The sequence below is a fragment of the Paramisgurnus dabryanus genome, chromosome 24 (genome assembly GCF_030506205.2).
Source record: "Paramisgurnus dabryanus chromosome 24, PD_genome_1.1, whole genome shotgun sequence".
NCBI lineage: Eukaryota > Metazoa > Chordata > Actinopteri > Cypriniformes > Cobitidae > Paramisgurnus > Paramisgurnus dabryanus.
In genome coordinates this window covers 6,122,244-6,141,861 of record NC_133360.1, presented here as the reverse complement: position 1 = coordinate 6,141,861, position 19,618 = coordinate 6,122,244, and the positions used below count along the sequence as shown (strand labels likewise).

Genomic DNA, 19,618 nt, shown 5'->3' with positions numbered 1-19,618 from the left:
GTTTTTGTTATAAGATACATATATGGTGTTTAATATAGGCGAGATCGTTTTGTTGTTGTGTTTTTCATTAAGAAGAATAATAAACCCATCATTCAAGCAGCGCTTTATGGAGGAATAGCCGGTTGCTCTGCTTGGGACTGGCGGGTTCTGTCAGAAGTACCTGCGCACATTGACTCAAGCACTTAAACCAGCTGTTGTACTCGCATTTGCACGCAAATTCATACGCAATTTAACGCAGCGTACGCAAGCGCTGGATTTAAACAACAGTTGCATCTAATTCAAAAGTGAAAGTAAAATGCGCACTTCTGTGCATTTATAAGCCCCTCCCACCCGGTGAAACCGGTATAACCGGGTTTGTCACGCACTGATTAACCGGTGGGAAAATTCTGTCACCGCAACAACCCTAATGGAGGCACAAAATGGCGATTTCCACATAAGGGGACCCTCTGTGTATGTAAATAAAAACGTCTTATTCTAAAGTAATAAACACATAACGGTTCATTATAAAAAGGTCTTTATACACCCCTGATAATATAGTTTTGTATATTATTTTGCATTTCTGTCAAGAGGTCCTTCTAAAAATTACACACTGCACCTTTAAGTGAATTTCGGCCACTGTTATTCGTTCACCAGCAAACAGCTGACCTCAAAGCCAACAGACACGGCCTACCAGCCACAAAACTGACAAACGTAAATTTCACAGCCTTTAATCTCCATTCAAAACTTGAAAAACTAGACGGCTATTTTTCTTCAGGTGCCTTTTTTCCACCTTCACGCTAATGCACATCTACCACCGCAAATCAATGATGCTTGAATTATGAATTCCCCCGAGGGGTTACTGCGTTTGGAGCACAGCGAGGAGGAAAGTGCAATTGGCCTTTAAGGCCGCAGGAAACACGCCGACCGCAACGGGGAGGCCGATAGGAAACACGGTTATTTGTATTAGTGCGAGAAGATTTATAGCGCTTGTATTGTTTAAAGCACGATGCACAATGATGTCACCGGTTGTATACAACAGAGAGATGAGGAGCTGGGATTACATCACATGGCAGCTAAAAACATCAATGACCTTCAACGACGTAGAAGAAAGTGAGCAAGTGGTAACCTGAAGCATTCGGCAGACACTGGGGACGGTCACATGACTTAATAAAGGACGCCTGGACAGGGGGCAAAATTTTAAACCTCAATAAGATGCATTAATAGAATGAGATCTGTAAAATATGATTATGTCGAACGTAATTGAATACGCTCTGTGTACACGCAGGCAAATGGAACGATTGGCAATTCTTTTTGATCAGCGTGCCCCGGCCCAGCATCGATCTGGGCTTCATACAGCAACAATTAGTGAAGCACTTCAGCTTGCACTTGTGCTACTGCCCCATGAATGAAGTTATTGATCAACACCGAAGAGCATCGATGCAGTGACCGACCAAATTTGCGCATACATACAACACACACCCGGACGAATGAAGGACAGACCTATAAGAGACAAAGTCAACAGAGATATTAAAGTAGATTTTTCCGTCAGGACAAGAATTAATATGTCAATAATTGATGAGATTAGAAACCAGTAATGTCCTAAATCCAAATTGAGTTAAGCAAAACGAGTGTTTGCGGATGAGCCAGCCCGACTAGCTTAAGACGCTAAATGCAGCTAAAGCGCACCAGAGCGGGGTTTGATGTACGGCCGTGGGTTTTGATCACGGGTGGGGCGAGCGAGACACTTCGGAGCGTGAAAGCTCAGAATGAATTGCCTCCCGGCTTTTATAAACAACCATAAATTAGGACAAATTTGTCAAACGAGAAGAGACGCAGGGAGTATGGAGTCAAGGCTCGGAGCGGCACAAATAAAAGTGTATCGCAACATCTCATCCATTACGCTGTCAGAAAACCGCTGCGGGTCTCGTCTCATGACAATATGCAGATATATGGCACATGATAACAGGCTTGTTGATTTACTATGACCGTGGAGCTGTTTATGACCACCTGCTTCATACAAACAAACCAGAGGGGAAGAAGAACCCAAGCTTTTGCATAATATGGCAATGTATACAAACACAAAAGCATTCGTGAAATTTGCATATGACGCAATAAAAAACTGCCTGAATGCGTTTTTGACCTGTATGACCTCTGATGCATGTGTGTAAGTTTATTACATACACAGTATTCAATGGTGCTCAAAAAGTTCTGACGAATCACTGACGAATATTAACAAAAGCAACATATGCATGTGTTTTAAACGACAATCATAGATATAAATATATCTAGATGCTACATCACGTGTCTACAGTGATTCAATCTTCATTTCATGAAGCAGCGAAGATGCTTTTAGTGCTAAAAAGTTAATCTCTGACGCATAATAACAAAAGCAGCATATGAATGTGTTTTAAACGACAACCATAGATATAAATATAACTAGATGCTACATCATGTGTTTACAGTGATTTTTCATTTCATGAAGCAGCGAAGATGCTTTTATTGCTCAAAAAGTTAATCTCTGACGCATATTAACAAAAGCAGCACAGACATTTTAAACGACAACCATAGATATAAAAATACCTAGATGCTACATCATGTGTCTACAGTGATTCAATATTCATTTCATGAAGCAGCGAAGATGCTTTTGGTGCTCAAAAAGTAAATTTCTGACGCATATTAACAAAAGCAGCACACACGTTTTAAACGACAACCATAGATAAAAATATACCTAGATGCTACATCATGTGTCAATAGTGATTCAATATTCATTTCATGAAGCAGCGAAGATGCTTTTGGTGCTCAAAAAGTAAATTTCTGACGCATATTAACAAAAGCAGCACACACGTTTTAAACGACAACCATAGATAAAAATATACCTAGATGCTACATCATGTGTCAATAGTGATTCAATATTAATTTCATGAAGCAGCGAAGATGCTTTTGGTGCTTAAAAAGTTAATCTCTGACACATATTAACAAAAGCAACATATGCATGTGTTTTAAACGACAACCATAGATATAACTGTACCTAGATGCTACATCATGTGTCTATAGTGATTCAGTCTTCATTTCATGAAGCAGCGAAGATGCTTTTAGTGCTAAAAAGTTAATCTCTGACGCATATTAACGAAAGCAGCATATGCATGTGTTTTAAACGACAACCATAGATATAAATGTACCTAGATGCTACATCATGTGTCCATAGTGATTCAATATTCATTTCATGAAACAGCGAAGATGCTTTTGGTGCTCAAAAAGTTAATCTCTGACGCGTATTAACGAAATAAAAAATAAGTACTTTTAAAACAACTTCTCATCTTGCACTAGCCGTGTGATGCGCCAGCGCGACCTTGTGTATTACATATTTACGTTGAAAGTTAACGCATGACGTATGCAAAACTACCGCTCCAGTGTTTACTAATACATTTTGACGTTTTAAAATAACTCAGTTATTGCAAACCATTGCCATATGCACGTTTGTGTTATTTCGATACACATATAATGACTGCTTGAAGCATATAATATGTGTGAATATTCAGTGGGGTCTCTGATGTTGGTAATTGCTCTCCCGAACTGAAGTAAAAACAATGATAGCAGGGAGCTGAGAGCATCAATGGGACATGGCTTTAAAGAGGGGAGCGCAGCAGGATACCAACCAAGGCGAGGAACACAAAACCAGGCCAAACCTCACACTTCATCAGAGACTCTCTGCAAACGCTTCACACTCGAATCCCAAACATCTCCACAGTCTCCACTCATGGCTTCATATGCTTTTGTGTTTGTGCGTTATGTAATTAACGTTGTCTGACAGCCATGCTTTTGATGGTGATGTTACAGTATCTGACTTTCCAAATCACTGCAGCATCCAACTTCCCTGTTTCTAATCGGGGTTCATTAAAACCGTCGGTTTCAGATGTGAGCCTCAAAGAGAGGAGAACCTAAAAGGGATGCGAAGAGAAGAGGAGGAGGTTGAGAAGAAAGGGTGACATTGAAGATAACTAGACTTGCAAATATGCACATCTGCCCTGTGAAGGTGCCGAACAAAACCACCCTGACGGATTAAAAACGTATTTAAAACGTATGTGGTGTCATTCGTGACATTTTCCTCGCAAACCGTACGAGGAAAATCCTTAAAATGCCTCGTACGTGTCGCTGAAGGAATGCAACACAGCTCACAAGTAAGCTTATACAAGAAAAAACTTTTTTAATTAGTGGAAACCAGATCTTGCACATTTTGCATCTTGCGCCTGTCTCTCGCACCTCTGTTTTGTTTGCGTTGGGGCTGTACGTTAGTGACGAAACATGCAATATGCGATAACATGCTAAAAAATTTGATTATATGCAATACAATGATGTGAAATCAGTTTAAACTTACTAAAATATAACTAAAAACTGAAAATTTGTTTAACAAACAAACGTTTAACATTCTTTCTGATCGTTCATCATTTTCCACACGTTACAAGACGCACAAGCACTAACATTTATGCGTCAGTCTCTTTGCTAAATTTGTGACTATACGCAACCTTTTAAGTATTAAAATTGTTTGTATTCGGATATGGAAATTGCCGTTTGCACATCTTGCGATATTTCTGTGATTTCGGTATATTGTGCGGTTTATGTCAATTATGCCGTCCACTCGGACTGAGAACGGTAACACAATCTCTGTCAGCAAAAAAACTTTTGTTAACTTTATCCTAAACAGTGACGGAGGTTTTTTTTTTGAGGTCGCATGATACGAAACGTCAAAGCGTATTTAGCCCATCATGTCAAAATTTGTGTTCGGCATGTCATGTTTTGACATGACGAGCCACACACATGACCAGTGTTGGGAAAAGTTACTTTTAAAAGTAATGCATTACAATATTAAGTTACTCCCCAAAAAAGTAACTAATTTCTTTACTTACGTTACTTTTAAGTTACTTTTGCATTACGTTTTCTTACATGGCTAAGGCTTGATCTCTTTCAGGCCTTGCAAGTGTTTTTTTTTTTAATCAAATTATTTAAACTGAAAAGTAACTTGCATTACTTAAAAAAGTCAAATATTAATGTGTAGATTTAAAAATGTATGCCCTACTTTACTCATTACTTCAAAAAAAGTAATATTATTACGTAATGCATGTTACATATAATGCGTTACCCACAACACTGCGCATGACACATATTTTGAATTCCTGCCCCTCGGAATAGAAGTCACTGGTTGCCACTGATATCAAAGACACAAAACAATTTACTGCTATGTACACAAAAATATATATGTACCAAAACTTCACAAAATGTAAAAGAATAATTTTTTTACAACTATTATTTAAACTGTTTACTTGTTCCAGACTTTCTCTGTACTGTAGCTGTCACATAATATGAATGTAACCGAAGCCGTTTCCTCTGGAGTTAAAAACTCATCCTATCGTAATAAACAAACCCGTCCGTGTCTTTTCCTCTCTGTCTATCAGGACAGTGGCACAGAAAGCAGTTTAATGGATCTTATCGCCTGAGAATCTCTCCTGCTCATCTTTTGATTGCTTTGTCAATTCAGCAAAACCCAGACAAATGCAGTTCGGGTGACAAACGGCGTGCCAAAAATACTGTTAGGCCACTGTCGTCTATGAAATATCATTTATTAATGGAGTTGTAACATGGAGCACAGTACTATCCAAACATACTAATGTTTACAAAACACAGTCCTGAAATCTATTAAACCTACCAATAATACAGAAAAATCACAGATGAGATCTCTTTAAAGGTGCAGTGTGTAATTTTTAGAAGGATCTCTTGACAGAAATGCAAAATTATATACTATAAAACTATATTATCAGGGGTGTATAAAGACCTTTTTATAATGAACCATTATGTTTTTATTACCTAAGAATGAGCCGTTTTTATCTCCATACACCGAGGGTCCACTTACGCGGAAGTCGCCATTTTCTGCCACCATGTTTCTACAGAAGCCCTTAACCGAAAAACTTTTTTTACTAAGTTGTCTCCGACAATGACATGTTTTTCCGGTGGTGGCTACCGTAGCTTCTCTATGCGCTTCAAAAGCGAGGGTTGAGCAGTGGACTGAGCCGTTGGGTGCAATTCGCAACCTCACCACTAGATACCGCTAATATGTACACACTGCACCTTTAATATCTCAATTATTTCTTTCCCAGGGAATGGAAACTTTATTAGTCTTTGTGTTTTTCCAGAAAAAAAAATAAAACCCAGATCTCTCAAAAATGTGACCCCGGACCACAGTACCAGTCATAAGTCGAACATGTATATGTAGCGATATCCAAGAAAACATTGTATAGGTAAAAAATATGGTATAAAAATATATATTTTTATGCCAAAATCATTAGGTTAAGATCACATTCCATTAAGATATTTTATACATTTCCATATACATAAAAAAAATTCATTAGTAATATGTGTTGCTAAGGATTTTATTTGGACAACTTTAAAGGCGATTTTCGCAATATTTAGATATTTTTGCTCCCTCAGATTCCAGATTTTTAAATAGTTGTATCTCGGCCAAGATATTTCGGTCTTATCCTAACAAACCATACATCAATGGAAAGCTTATTTATTCAGATGATGTATAAATCTCAATTTAAAGAGTTTAAGAAGACAGCGTCACAAACTGAAATCAGATTTCACAAGTCTGCAAAGACTTCAAAATTAACTCAAATGTACACAAATCCAGATTATTATAACCATACATTCATTTTATAACGTATGTCTTGTTTGTTTCTATTTTTCATTCTCTTAAAGGGGAAATATCATGAAAATCTGACTTTTTTCCATGTTTAAGTGCTATAATTGGGTCCCCAGTGCTTCTATCAACCTAGAAAATATGAAAAAGATCAACCCAGTAACTTAGTTTTGGTAAACCATTCTCTTTGAGCATGTTAAACAATAGGTCCTTAATATTTGGCTCCCCTTGTGATGTCAGAAGGGGATAGTACCGCCCCTTAATCTGCACTATCCAACCACTATCAGCTAATTTGCATTTTAAAGGACACATCAAAAACGGCAAATTTTTGCTCACACCTACAAAGTGGCAATTTTAACATGTTATAATAAATTATATGGTTTTTTAAGCTAAAACTTCACCTATGTACTCTGGGGACACCAGTTTTTTTTTACATCTTGTCTTGTGAAATGTCCCCTTTAAGCAATTTTGAGAGAAACATCAACTGAGAACTTCATCGGATCTCCTGAGCTTTCATCTGGGTGAGCGGCTACAAGAAGGATTGATGACATTAACAAAGCTACAAAAACTCGGAGTAAGAGAATGAAAGTAAACGGAAGATCATGTTGGCCATAAGGGCAAAACTGATCAACAGAAACAGATTTATTCGTGAATTTTGTTAACGCAACTCCTAATCTAAAAGAAATAAGACTTGAGGAAGATCAAATATCCCATGGATCGGCAAAAGTCTTCATCTCATTCATCAGCAAACGCTGGCAGGTTCTCAACCCTTCATCCGTCGTGCACCTGGGAATTTTCTCCGAAACTCCAGAACCTGAAGCTAAGCGGGGAAACCAACAGGCAGCCAAATTCCTAAAATTCCTCCCAGCGTACTCCCTCATTTCACATGAAACGAAAGATAAAACACCTGAAACGCGTCTGTTTAAAGATTCCCCATGTGTAAGTAATCATCCCTGCCATTAAACTGCATTGTGCCACTCATTGTGTTCAATTAAAAAAGCGCGAGCGATTTTTAATATGCAAATGAGCTTGCGGTTCACTTTGACAATTCGTCGTTTTTGTTTGTTTTGAGGTATTTGTTTGGTTTAAGTGCTACTGCGGCCGAGGCTGATTGGAAAAACGACTCTAAGGGGAAATACAGTCTGCTAATGAAACCAGAGCAAAAAACAATTACTAAAATCCGTAATCAATGTCGCCGGACGAACTATAAATCCGCAGAGACGCAATAAAGCGTAAAGAAAGGAAATAGCGCGGCTCTGAGGAAATGAAAACATCTCTGTTGGGCTTTAACTTTGACTGATAGGTACATAACTACACTTGTATGCTTACTAAGCCATTAGAAGCAGAGGAAGAAAACCTTGTTACAGTTAATAGAGTAAGAACCTAACGGAGCAAACAGAAGCACAATGAGAATTACACAGCCTACAGAAAACCAATGCCAAACTGAAAAGCTTTTAAGACGCAGGGCACAACAGCACAGCGAATGAATTTCAAATCCCTTTAGAGATCTTCAGTAGGAAAACATCACAAAACCTATCGAGAACAGGTATTATTTCACATTAAAATATATTTATATATGAAGAGTTTAGATGCAAAACCTGCTAAGTGCGTCTGGCATGGTTTCTTATTAATACGCATTTTTATCAGACTTTTAATGGATTCTGCAAAAAAACGTATTTCTGAATGGTCTGAGGCTGGGATTAGGCAGATTTGTATTTAAAGATAAAGTATTTAAAGAATGCATAGTATGTGTTGATTAACATTCAACACATACGGTTAACATTCGTTTAACATCATTATCAAATTTTTGACTGAGTTGGCGTTAAGAAACTTTTGCATCTGAGCTCTTCATATATCAATAAAAATATTCATAATGTTAAATATGGTTTGGATTAAAAGAAATTAGGATCATGAAGATGCATTGTGGCATTATTTCCATAACAATAAACAATATTTTATTACCGTACTCCCAAAAAATTTAAATGATCTTATTTACAAAAATTATATCACATAATATTACTGTAATTTTTTACAACAATTTCACAATGCAAAAATCTTAGGCTTCATTTCATTTGTCATATAGATATACAGTAGGGGTGTAATGGTACACAAAATTCATGCTTCCATACCTACCTCGATTTTTAAGTTACGGTTCGGTTTTAATACAATTGTGGGAAGAAAAGCTAAAGCTTAAATTAAAAGTGTCGTTTATTATTAAAACTGATAAACATCACCAATTAAAAACAGATTACATATTTTAAGACACTTTTTATTTAAATAAAAAACCTGCTTGGTTAAAATAAAATAAAAACAAAACAGAAAAAAACATGAAAGAATAACGGAAATTGTCATGCCAGCTTGCTACTATAAACAAAACCTTGCAATGCTTGTCCCGCCTCCGGGGCTTCCTGATTCGTCCACTGTTCTAGACCTGACATGATGAGCTGTGTTGCTTGCAAAAGTTGAAATTCTTTTAATTTGACATTGCATCTTAAAATTTGGCGCTCATGTGCGAGATACTGCAAAAGACGTGAATGCACGTAACAGTCAAAACATGTCCGACTTGGCTATTGAAACTTGAAGTCCACCACTTAACTCTATCCCCGCCATTGACAGTTATCTTGTCAATTAAGAGAAAACGCTTCCCTGCCAATTACGAGTTTTTACGGCAATCCATACTTCAGCTATTATCCACTAGGTAGCGCTATTACCCAACTTATAAAACACTGAATTATCCACTGATCCAAGAACAGTAAAAACTCTGTCTATGCTTTGATCTTTTGATTTGAGTTTTAAAGAAGAACATTTTCTGGAAGGCATTTAACTTTTGTGAAAATCATAAAAATGCTGGTGGTGAAAGAGTTAATATTTGTTTTCCTTTAAATTTTGGAGATGAATTTTGACATACAGTAGACATGTTTTTGTAAGATACAGTATGTCCTCTCTAACATTAGACAAATCCCTGATCGAATGCACGGCATTATGGGTAAAATATGCAAAGCTAAAACTGATTCATTTCTCTATGAATACACACTTCTCAAGCTTGGGATAAGCAGATAAGGGTGTAATATATAGTCGGGGATTGTGTCCAACCGGCCTGCAATGATACATCCAGCGCAGATGTCAGTGAAATGGATTACGGTGAGTCGAGCAGCATGAGCTACAAATCTTTCTGATCAATAACAGTTGATGTCCGTCACAAAGGCTGGAATTCAGCTCCATCTCAACCGTCAGACCCGGACAATCCGGTTATATTCTCCCATTCTGTCCTACAAACACACCTGCCACTTCCAATGAATAGAGTGCCGAATACAGTCCAAAAGCTTTTTTAACAAATGAACAGCCAAAACATTTTCTAACCTTTAGAAAACTAAACATTATATGGGTTGGCTAGTTTTCTACTGATTTAAAGGTGAGGTCCATGATCTCTGAAAGCCAATGTTGACATTTGAAATCAACGCCCCTACACCAATAGAATCTGGACCTTTATTTGATAGACCCGCCCCACACATACGCAACCCAGGCAACGATGTTGGTTAGTAGACACGCCCCTTACTGCTGATTGGCTACAAGTGTGTTAAGGTACTTAGCCCGACTCCCTTTCCAAAGTGTTTTTCAAAAATCATGCACCCTGCCTTTAAGGATTGTAATATTTATTTTACTTTTATTTACTTTACTTTATTATTAGTGCCCAAAGGAAAATTTGTTGTGCAGACAGGAAATTCAGCCATCTATACATACAAGACAATCCATAAAAAACATAGACCATATAATTATATACTCTTAAAAATAAAAAATAAATAAAATGTAACCATGATACCCAACTTTGGGACATAAATATAGTTTAAAAACCTGATTTATATGGTTTATTTGGTTGATTATTTTTTTCGAGGGGCAACCTTCCGATCTCTCTGATGAAGCCAACACGAATGTGACTTAAACGGCAATTCATAAATGGGCCCCTAGAGGCTGGCTCCCATAGACCCCCATGTTAAAATGCCAAATTTACAGCAGAAAATACTATTTTTACAGCCTGGTACAAATAGTGATTCTGGTCTATATAGCTTATTTTACCCTTTACGACAACTGTGAGGACGGTGATTTTTTTGTAACTCATCTGTTTTAATCATTTTAAAGTTCTGCATAATTAATGGGGTGGCCGCTTGAGTGACAGGTGGATTGCCGATGCTGTCCACTCAGCTCCACCCACGTTCCACCTATTTGGCCATTTTCGGCTATCTGGGAGAGACACTCCCGGTGACGCGTTTGCCAAGGCCCTGTTTACACGTACATGGTTATTTTGAAAAACTGAGACATTTCCCTTTGTTTGCGCCCGTCGTTTACACGCAAATGGAGAACTTGCCTCTGAAACCGATTCTTTCTAAAAACTCCGACCAGAGTGGAGATTTAGAAAATCTTTGGTTACACGGTTGCATGTAAACAGAGACAAATGGATGTTTAGGCAGCCAACGTCACAGTATGCGCCAGAGCTCGACCTACGTCAAAAATGCGACCTTGTTCAAAAGAGGAACAGGACGTGATTCGTTGCTGTTTTCGGGATTCTGATTGGCTTACGTGGGTTTGAGCTTCTCGTTACACCGCCACCTAGAGGTTTGGCGTGCTCTTGATGGCATATATACACGGGTATGGGTCAACAAACACTTTTCTGAAAAATGACATGTGTGCATGAAGCTATTTTTGAAACCAATTATGAAATGTCTGATTATGAAAATAGCCGCTCACATGTAAACGTAGTCCAAGATTGCTACGACCGGCTACGCCCACTCTCAGCTTCAAAAAACCTACGGTTGATGTCACAGACACTACGTCCATGTTTTATACAGTCTATGGTTATTTTCTAACATAAACTTTAAATGAATAGATTTTAATTACAAAATATACAATTACAATAAAATAATTGTTTTAATTACATTATAATAAAACAAATGAGAAATTTGAAATAAGATGAAATTTAATATTTATAAAATTATACATTAAAATTATTGTTTTAATTACATTAAAATCAAACAAATTAGATATTTGGCTCCACCAATTGAGCTACAGAAACATGAAGTTGGTTACAATTTATTAATAAACACACTTACCATAACTAAATAAAAGTCTGGTCATTTTAAAAGTGCAGTGTGTAATCTTAAGAAGGATATCTTGACAGAAATGCAAAATAATATACAAAACTATATTATCAAGGGTGTATAAAGACCTTTCATAATGAACCGTTATGTTTTTATTACCTTAGAATGAGATGTTTTTATCTACATACACAGAGGTTCCCCTTACATGGAAGCTATTTTGGGCCGCCATGTTTCTACAGAAGCCCTTAGCGGACAAACGTTTTTACTAAGTTGTCTCCGACATTGATCTGTTTGTTCGGTGGTGGCTACAGTAGCTTCTCTATATGTTTCAAAAGCGAGGGGTGAGCAGTGGACTGAGCCGTTTGTTGCAATTCACAACCTCACCACTAGATGCCGCTAAAATTTACACACTGCACCTTTAAGCCTGATTATCTTATAACAAATTACTTGATTTTATAGAGTATATCTTATAGTTCCTACAACAAAGAGATTTGGATTTGTGCCTCTAATGCTTAAGACCCCATAAGCCTTCATACAGTATTCATATCCCCATCACAAAAGCCCGTCTGCAGGTCCCATATGGCAATCTCATGCGTTTTAAACCGATTACTGCAGATCAGACCAATAAAGATGTAAGGAGTGGATATATCATAAACATATTTCACGAGATAAAACATCCGAGTCTATCTTATATCACTGGAAACCCCACTGTCTCCATTCACTCAATTAAACATGAGATAATGATGAATCATTCATAGATATTATGTCAGCGACAACCTGACAGACAAAAAAGATGCTTTGCATTGTTTGTCCAGATGCATTAACCTCAGAAGACCTCAACGGGAGAATCATCTCAGCATGCCAACCGGGTGGGAAGAGAAATGAAATGTCGTGTGACCTTCAAGGTTTATGACCCGACGGGCCTCCTCCTCGGCGGGCGCCTTCTGAAAGGTGTGTAAACGCAGACCTGTGGGAGGTACGCCATTATTCGTCTATCTGACCCTGTCTCCATCTGACCTTTGAGATGAGTCACAAACACATTAAACTGATACAGTGAGCAGTCAATGAAGCAAACCACGCTGTCTAGGTGCTATACGATGAGATGTTTATCATCACCTATTAACTAAAGCGATCTGCCATCAACATATAAAAGAAATGAAGACCTTTTGGTTCTTTGGGGAAACCAAAATGGTTCTTCTACCTAAAATATGGAAAAACCAATGGACATTTATTTTCTAGGTTGGAGTTTGTCAATATTTTACCCAACCATAAAGCATGTGCATACTATTTACTTAGTGTCCTAAATCGTAGTGCGCTGATCCGGTGTCTGAATGGTGATACGAAATACCGCTGTACGTATTCATGCATGTCCGTTGTAGTGTGTAACATAAGTATGCAAATTGGCCATTACCAGGATTTCAAGACAAAGCACCTACAAAATTACCACCCAGCCGCTCGAAACGCGATGACACATTTTTCCCGGATAATTATTCCCTTCTTGGTCTTGCTGACCCTTAAACTACAACTCAACCTGGATACGCCTGGAGCTGTTGCACTCCCGGAAGAGCGAAACGTACTTTATCCATCTAGCGTGACACAGAAGCCCATATTTCTTAAAAACACACCCACCGCATCCTGCAGGGTCCGCTGTGTAAGTGCACGCACACATCAGACCCATTAAAATGTCAGGTTCGGAAACGTACAGTACTGAGGATTTCCTGGCAATGCTATACAAGATAAAATTTAGGAACAACTGGGACGTTGCATTGTGAACATTATGATGAGCTAACACAAATACTGTATATACACTAAAAATGTCACACAGTCAGTGCATTAAATAAAATATTAAGGCAAGTGCTTGAATTTTTCTAAAACTACTTGACTGAAATATTTATGCAATGACTTTTAATGAGCTGGTGATTTTTTGTGAACGCATGAAGTCTAAGGTGTTGGTTCAGCATCAGCATATTAACTATTTGATGAGCATAAAGTTGCATAAAATACTTTCTTTAAGGTTTATTCAGTAAATCTATTCATCACATCAAGTCTAATATGCTTATATTTTATGATTATATTTAACCCTTAAACAATGAAATACCTTAAGTGTCATTTAATGCAGTAAAACATTTTAAAGTCTCACTTAAGCATCCAGATGTCTTCCGCTGTCACTGTAGATTTGAAAAATGATTCATCATATCCGGGTATAATTTAAGGTTAGATGAAACCTTTTAAACACCCATCATGCAGAACAAAAGCCGAAACATCTGCACCTTTCGGCCACTTAATACGGCACACGCCATTCCTCAAACGTTCATAATTCATCCCAGAATACAAATGATGTTACCCGGAGGCTGTGAGGAACGTGAAACAAATATTCTGAACATATTCACTGGATTTAATCATTTCCTACATGCTCATGATGCTGGGTGTTGCTGATGTGGTTGCTAAGGTGTTCTGAATGGTTGTTAGGGTATTTCTATATGTGTGCATTTTTGGGGGGGTCGCCAGTGGGTTGCTACGATGTGCTATGGTGTTCTGAGCAGCTGTTAAAGTTTTTAATGTGGTCGCTTTGGTGTGGGTGGTTGCCAGGGCATTTCTATGTGGTTGCTATGGTGTTTTGAATCATTTTTATGTTTTTGATGTGGTTGCTTTGGTGTGGGGGTTGCCAGTGCGTTGTTATGAGGTTGCTAAGGTGTTCTGAGTGGCTGTTAAGGTATTTTTGGGTGGCGGCCAGGGCGTTGCTATGAGGTTGCTAAGGTATGCTGAGTAATTGTTACAGTATTTTCATGTTGTTGCTCTGGTGTGCATGGTTTCCAGGGTGTTAATATGATGTTGCTAAGATGTTCTAAGTAGCTGTTAAGGTATATCTATGTGGTTTCTTTAGTGTGAGTGGTTGCCAGGGCATTGCTATGGGGTTGCTAAGGTTTTCTTGTCACTGTAACAATATTTTATGTGGTTGCTTTGGTGTGGGTGGTTGCTAGGATGTTGCTTTGAGATTGCTAAGATGTTCTAAGATGGTGTGAGTGGTTGCCAGGCCATTGCTATGAGGTTGCTAAGGTGTTCTGAGTGGCTGTTAAGGTATTTTGTGGGTGGCGGCCAGGGCGTTGCTATGAGGTTGCTAAGGTATTCTGAGTAATTGTTACAGTATTTTCATGTTGTTGCTCTGGTGTGCATGGTTTCCAGGGTGTTAATATGATGTTGCTAAGATGTTCTAAGTAGCTGTTAAGGTATATCTATGTGGTTTCTTTAGTGTGAGTGGTTGCCAGGGCATTGCTATGGGGTTGCTAAGGTGTTCTAGTCACTGTAACAATATTTTATGTGGTTGCTTTGGTGTGGGTGGTTGCTAGGATGTTGCTTTGAGACTGCTAAGATGTTCTAAGATGGTGTGAGTGGTTGCCAGGCCATTGCTATGGAGTTGCTAAGGTGTTCTGAGAGGCTGTTAAGGTTTTTAATGTGGTCACTTTTGTGTGGGTGGTTGCCAAGGCATATCTATATTTAGTTGGTATGGTGTTTTGATCATCTTTATGTTTTTTATATGGTTGCTTTGGTGTGGGGGTTGCCAGTGCGTTGCTATGAGGTTTCTAAGGTGTTCCGAGTGGCTGTTAAGGTATTTTGTGGGTGGCGGCCAGGGTGTTGCTATGAGGTTGCTACGGTGTTCTGAGTGGCTGTTAAGGTATTTTCATGTGGTTGCTCTGGTGTGCATGGTTGCCAGGGTGTTGATATGAAGTTGCTAAGTAGCTGTAAATGTATATCTATGTGGTTTGTTTAGTGTGAGTGATTGCCAGGGCATTGCTATGGGGTTGCTAAGGTGTTTGAGTGACTGTAACAATATTTTATGTGATTGCTTTGGTGTGGGTGGTTTCCAGGGAGTTGCTAAGGTGTTCCGGATTATTGTTACATTATTTTTATGGGATTACTTTGATGTGGGTTGTTGCCAGGGGGTTGCTAAGGGGTTCTGAGTAAGTGTTACATTGTTTTATGTGATTGCTATGGTGTGGGTGGTTGTCAGGGCATTTTTATGGGGTTGCTAAGGTGTTCTGAATGATTGTTAAGAGTGTTTCTATATGGTTGATTTGCTTTGGGCTGTTGTCAGGGTCATGCTATGCAGTTGCTAAGGTGTTCTGTATTGGCGCCCCATTTCTATGTGGCTTGTACATTTTGTGTCCACAAACGGTGTGAGAAGAGTTACATGCTAAATTTCAACGTTTAACTATTAAAATCCCTAATAGCTATTCAATCCAACTAACCAATATTAAACCCAACACACATAACCAAGCACTTCAAAGTGCTACAGAGGTTTCAGTAAAACTGCATTACTCCTGCTGAAGAGCATTAACACAATGGCATTAACAAACACTTACTGTATTTATACACTATCCTGTCTTAAGATAGAGTCGGTTCACTCCGCTATAAGATGTGTGTACGAACGTGTGCATTGTTTCATGCCCCATAATCCCCTCTTACTGGTCATTAACTGGGTATTTTACAGCGGGCTGTGTCATAGATTCATGAAAGCAAGCATTGCTTTTAAACAGCTCATGAAAAGCACCCATCCTTATCAGCCCAAGCACCCCAGGCTCCTACAACAGCCCTCGATCTGTCTTTTCAAAACAAGGGTGGCTGGAAACAGACAGAGGTGATGCCCATTACAGAACAAAACAGCGTATCTCCATCCTGCTGCTCCCGGCAAGTGTGAGTTTTGTCTGAATGAAATACCTAAAATACTCAGATAGTCTCGATGAAGGTCTTACACACAGCAAAAAATACAAAAACTCTTGAATTTAATGTTTTTTTCACCCACAGATTGCAATTGCAAATATTCAAATAGTTGTATCTCAGGCAAATGGAAAGTTTATATATTCAGCTTTTTGATGTTGTATAATTCTCAATGTCAATAAAATGGACCCTTATGACTGGTTGCCTTGTAACTAAAGGAGTTAACTAGCTTACTGTATAAAACTGTATATATATCAGTACTAACAGAGGCTCTTGTTGATATAAAAATTCTGATCAATCCGTCAAAGCTCGGAGTGACTTAGGGCCCCGGGGACATGCCCGTAAATAACACAATGTCCATTCATGCGGTGACGAGAGCCGTTTTCATACATAAGGAATGACAGGTATTCAACCCAGTGCTTGCCGCCGGGAACTCGCTGGAAATCTAAGACAAATCCGACAAGTGCATTCATTGCCTCTGAACATCCGAGAGCTTTGAGTGTTTACATAACCAGGCCTGAGTGCTGTGAATGGAACTTACGAGCGCACTTGATTCCTCTCTTACAGCCTTTGGCTACGACCTGCAGTCTATACGTGGACTGAAACATCCCAAACAAAATATTCATACGAAATCACAACATCAGTCGAATCGGCAAAAGAATGATTTGATGTTAAAGGTGTGGTGCTAGGTAGTATTTTGTGGAACATAGAGTAGCATCTCCATATATATCTTTAAATAGATGCCATAAATGGTTGGATGGATTCTTAGTGAGAGAGGGAGAGAGATAGAGAGAGATTAAATAAAAAAAGATATAATATGGATTGTTGCACTTCATATGGAACCGTGCACTTAATGTAAAATTCTGATATCTGCCAATAAAGTGGGTGTGGCTTTGACTTTACGGCCACGCCCCATCTTGTACTAACACAGCGCTCGTTCATACCCAGTTCCTGTAGACTGCTGAAAACCACAGTAAACCATATCTTCATTATTATGCAAAGATTTTAAACATAGCCTATATAGTAGCACAACATCACATTTAGTAAATAATAACACATGCATTTAAATACTCTTTTAGCCATACAGACGCAGAGATGACATCTTTGTATCAATTGGCACTTTATATGATCGCTTATGGATACAACCAAATATTTAAGATACTGTAGCAGGACACCAAATGTAAAACTTCGATCGAGTCGATGACTGAGAAATCCATATTAATCATACACCGTACTAATCTGAAATGTCAAGTGCATCGACGTACATTTTAAAAGAAATATAAGATAAATCCAGTGCATTTTTTATTCATCTAATGCATATTTTATATCACGTACGAACTGATTCATACACATTCTGAGATGACGCGGACGGTATAACAGGTGCATGTGTGGACTCCATCATCTCCATCATTTAAGATCTCTAAGCTTAACATCAGATCGCATCAGTTTTAAACAACACACTTGATTGACAATCACTATTCTGTCATAAAATCATTAATAACTGATTCACAATGTGAATGAAAGCGCGTGGCGTGAGTTTAAAGTAAACGATTTCTTTCTTCGCAAAAAGATGAAATGATCTACTAAGCGACCATCTACATACTTATATTATATTAATCACAATGCAATGGCATGAAATAAATCGTTTTTACTAGTTTACAGCAGGTGGGTATGAAACAGCCTTTCTTGAACGCAGGCAAAGAGTGATGCTCCGTACGCGCGGATCAAAGGGTACCAATGCAATGTACATCCTCGCATCCGACACAGACAGTCTTAGCTTGCATAGACAAATTGGTATGATGAAACACATAGGGAACACTTTCATTATCAATTCGTTAAAGGCAATTCGCTTTCATCTCGAAACGCGATATGTGAGGTTGGCACTGCGCGCGGTGGCATCAGTTCTCACTTTACACGCGCAGGGTCGTTGGTTTTAGCAGGTTGACTGTCCCACGGACTGAGTATTGCAAATAAAACCCAACAAGTCTTTCATAAACTCTTAAAATTGATCAAACCTGACCACTTTTCAATGCGCAAACGCGCGCCCTAAGCGTAAAATGCGCACGGGGGTACCACATTCACCATGCGTTTAGTCATTCAAACGCTCTTTACCTGAAGTGGGAAAAATATAATGTCTGTTGCCAACGATGCGTGAGAATCAACATTAAGTGATGAATGTCAAATTCAACCGCTTTTACCTTCTTTAAACGAGCGCGTTCCTGTGTTCGTCTGTATTCAGCAGGCGCAAAAACCCCTTTACATCTTCACGATGATGGTCTGAAAGAATGAATAATAATTATAATCCAAGGAGAGAGCAGATCCAGGGAGATATAGAGAGCTCCGGGTGTGGTTAGCGGTGAATAACGCTTTAAATCCCCCGGATAGCGATGCAGCTCGCTCGGCACGTCTGAATCCTGAAGCTCCGCTGAGGAGAAACCACGAACCCGCGCGCGGAGGAGAGCTGGAGGGTGACGTCATGGACACGCCCACTCCCTCTCTCTCGCGGTGGTGGTGAACTGACACACAAACTCCGCCCCTCCTTGACAGGACGTTTTTCTGACTCCGCCTCATTTCACGACGCGATGACACTGGCCACGCCTTTTAATAAGACCGTTACCTCGCTGATAAATCAAGGATTATATTTTAGTCACTAAATCTAAACAAAAAAATATTTATTTTAAAAATTATATTAAAATAAAGCCATTTTTGCCATTATGGCATTATTAATTTTATGACAAAACAACAAAAAAATAATTACTTTTCAGTATTCTTAAAACTAATTTCACTACTATTTAAGTCAAATCTTTAATTTATATTTTATAAAAACAAATAAAGACCAAACTACTGTAATATATAAAAAACTTTCTTACTTTATGGTATAAAATACAAGATATAGATTTTGTGAAGTGAAAAATAATACACAAAGGTGCCCCAGGAGCCCACTGTCACATGAAACTGCACCTAACAATTACAAATATACTGTGCAAACCTCATAATTTGTGGTTTTATAAAAACCTCCCGTTATTGTGACACAATTTGACATCTGAAGACAGAAATTATATGGCTGGATACAGCGTGGAGTTGAAGGATAAAAGAAAGTCTACTTAATATTCAGCATTTCTTTAAATACCAACAACCC

The 19,618-nt window shown here is 38.4% G+C and overlaps 1 protein-coding gene across 11 annotated transcripts in view; it reads right to left on the bottom strand.

Annotated features, from left to right (window-relative positions):
* ptprsa (protein tyrosine phosphatase receptor type Sa) overlaps positions 1 to 18,903 on the bottom strand; it is a 233,349-nt gene extending 214,446 nt beyond the window's left edge. For all 11 annotated transcript variants that reach the window (XM_065244402.1, XM_073813439.1, XM_073813437.1 and 8 more), the window contains exon 1: positions 18,678 to 18,903. The gene's annotated coding sequence lies outside the window, so the exon portion shown is untranslated. The remainder of the gene's footprint in view (positions 1 to 18,677) is intronic.
* Positions 18,904 to 19,618: the final 715 nt, after the last annotated feature.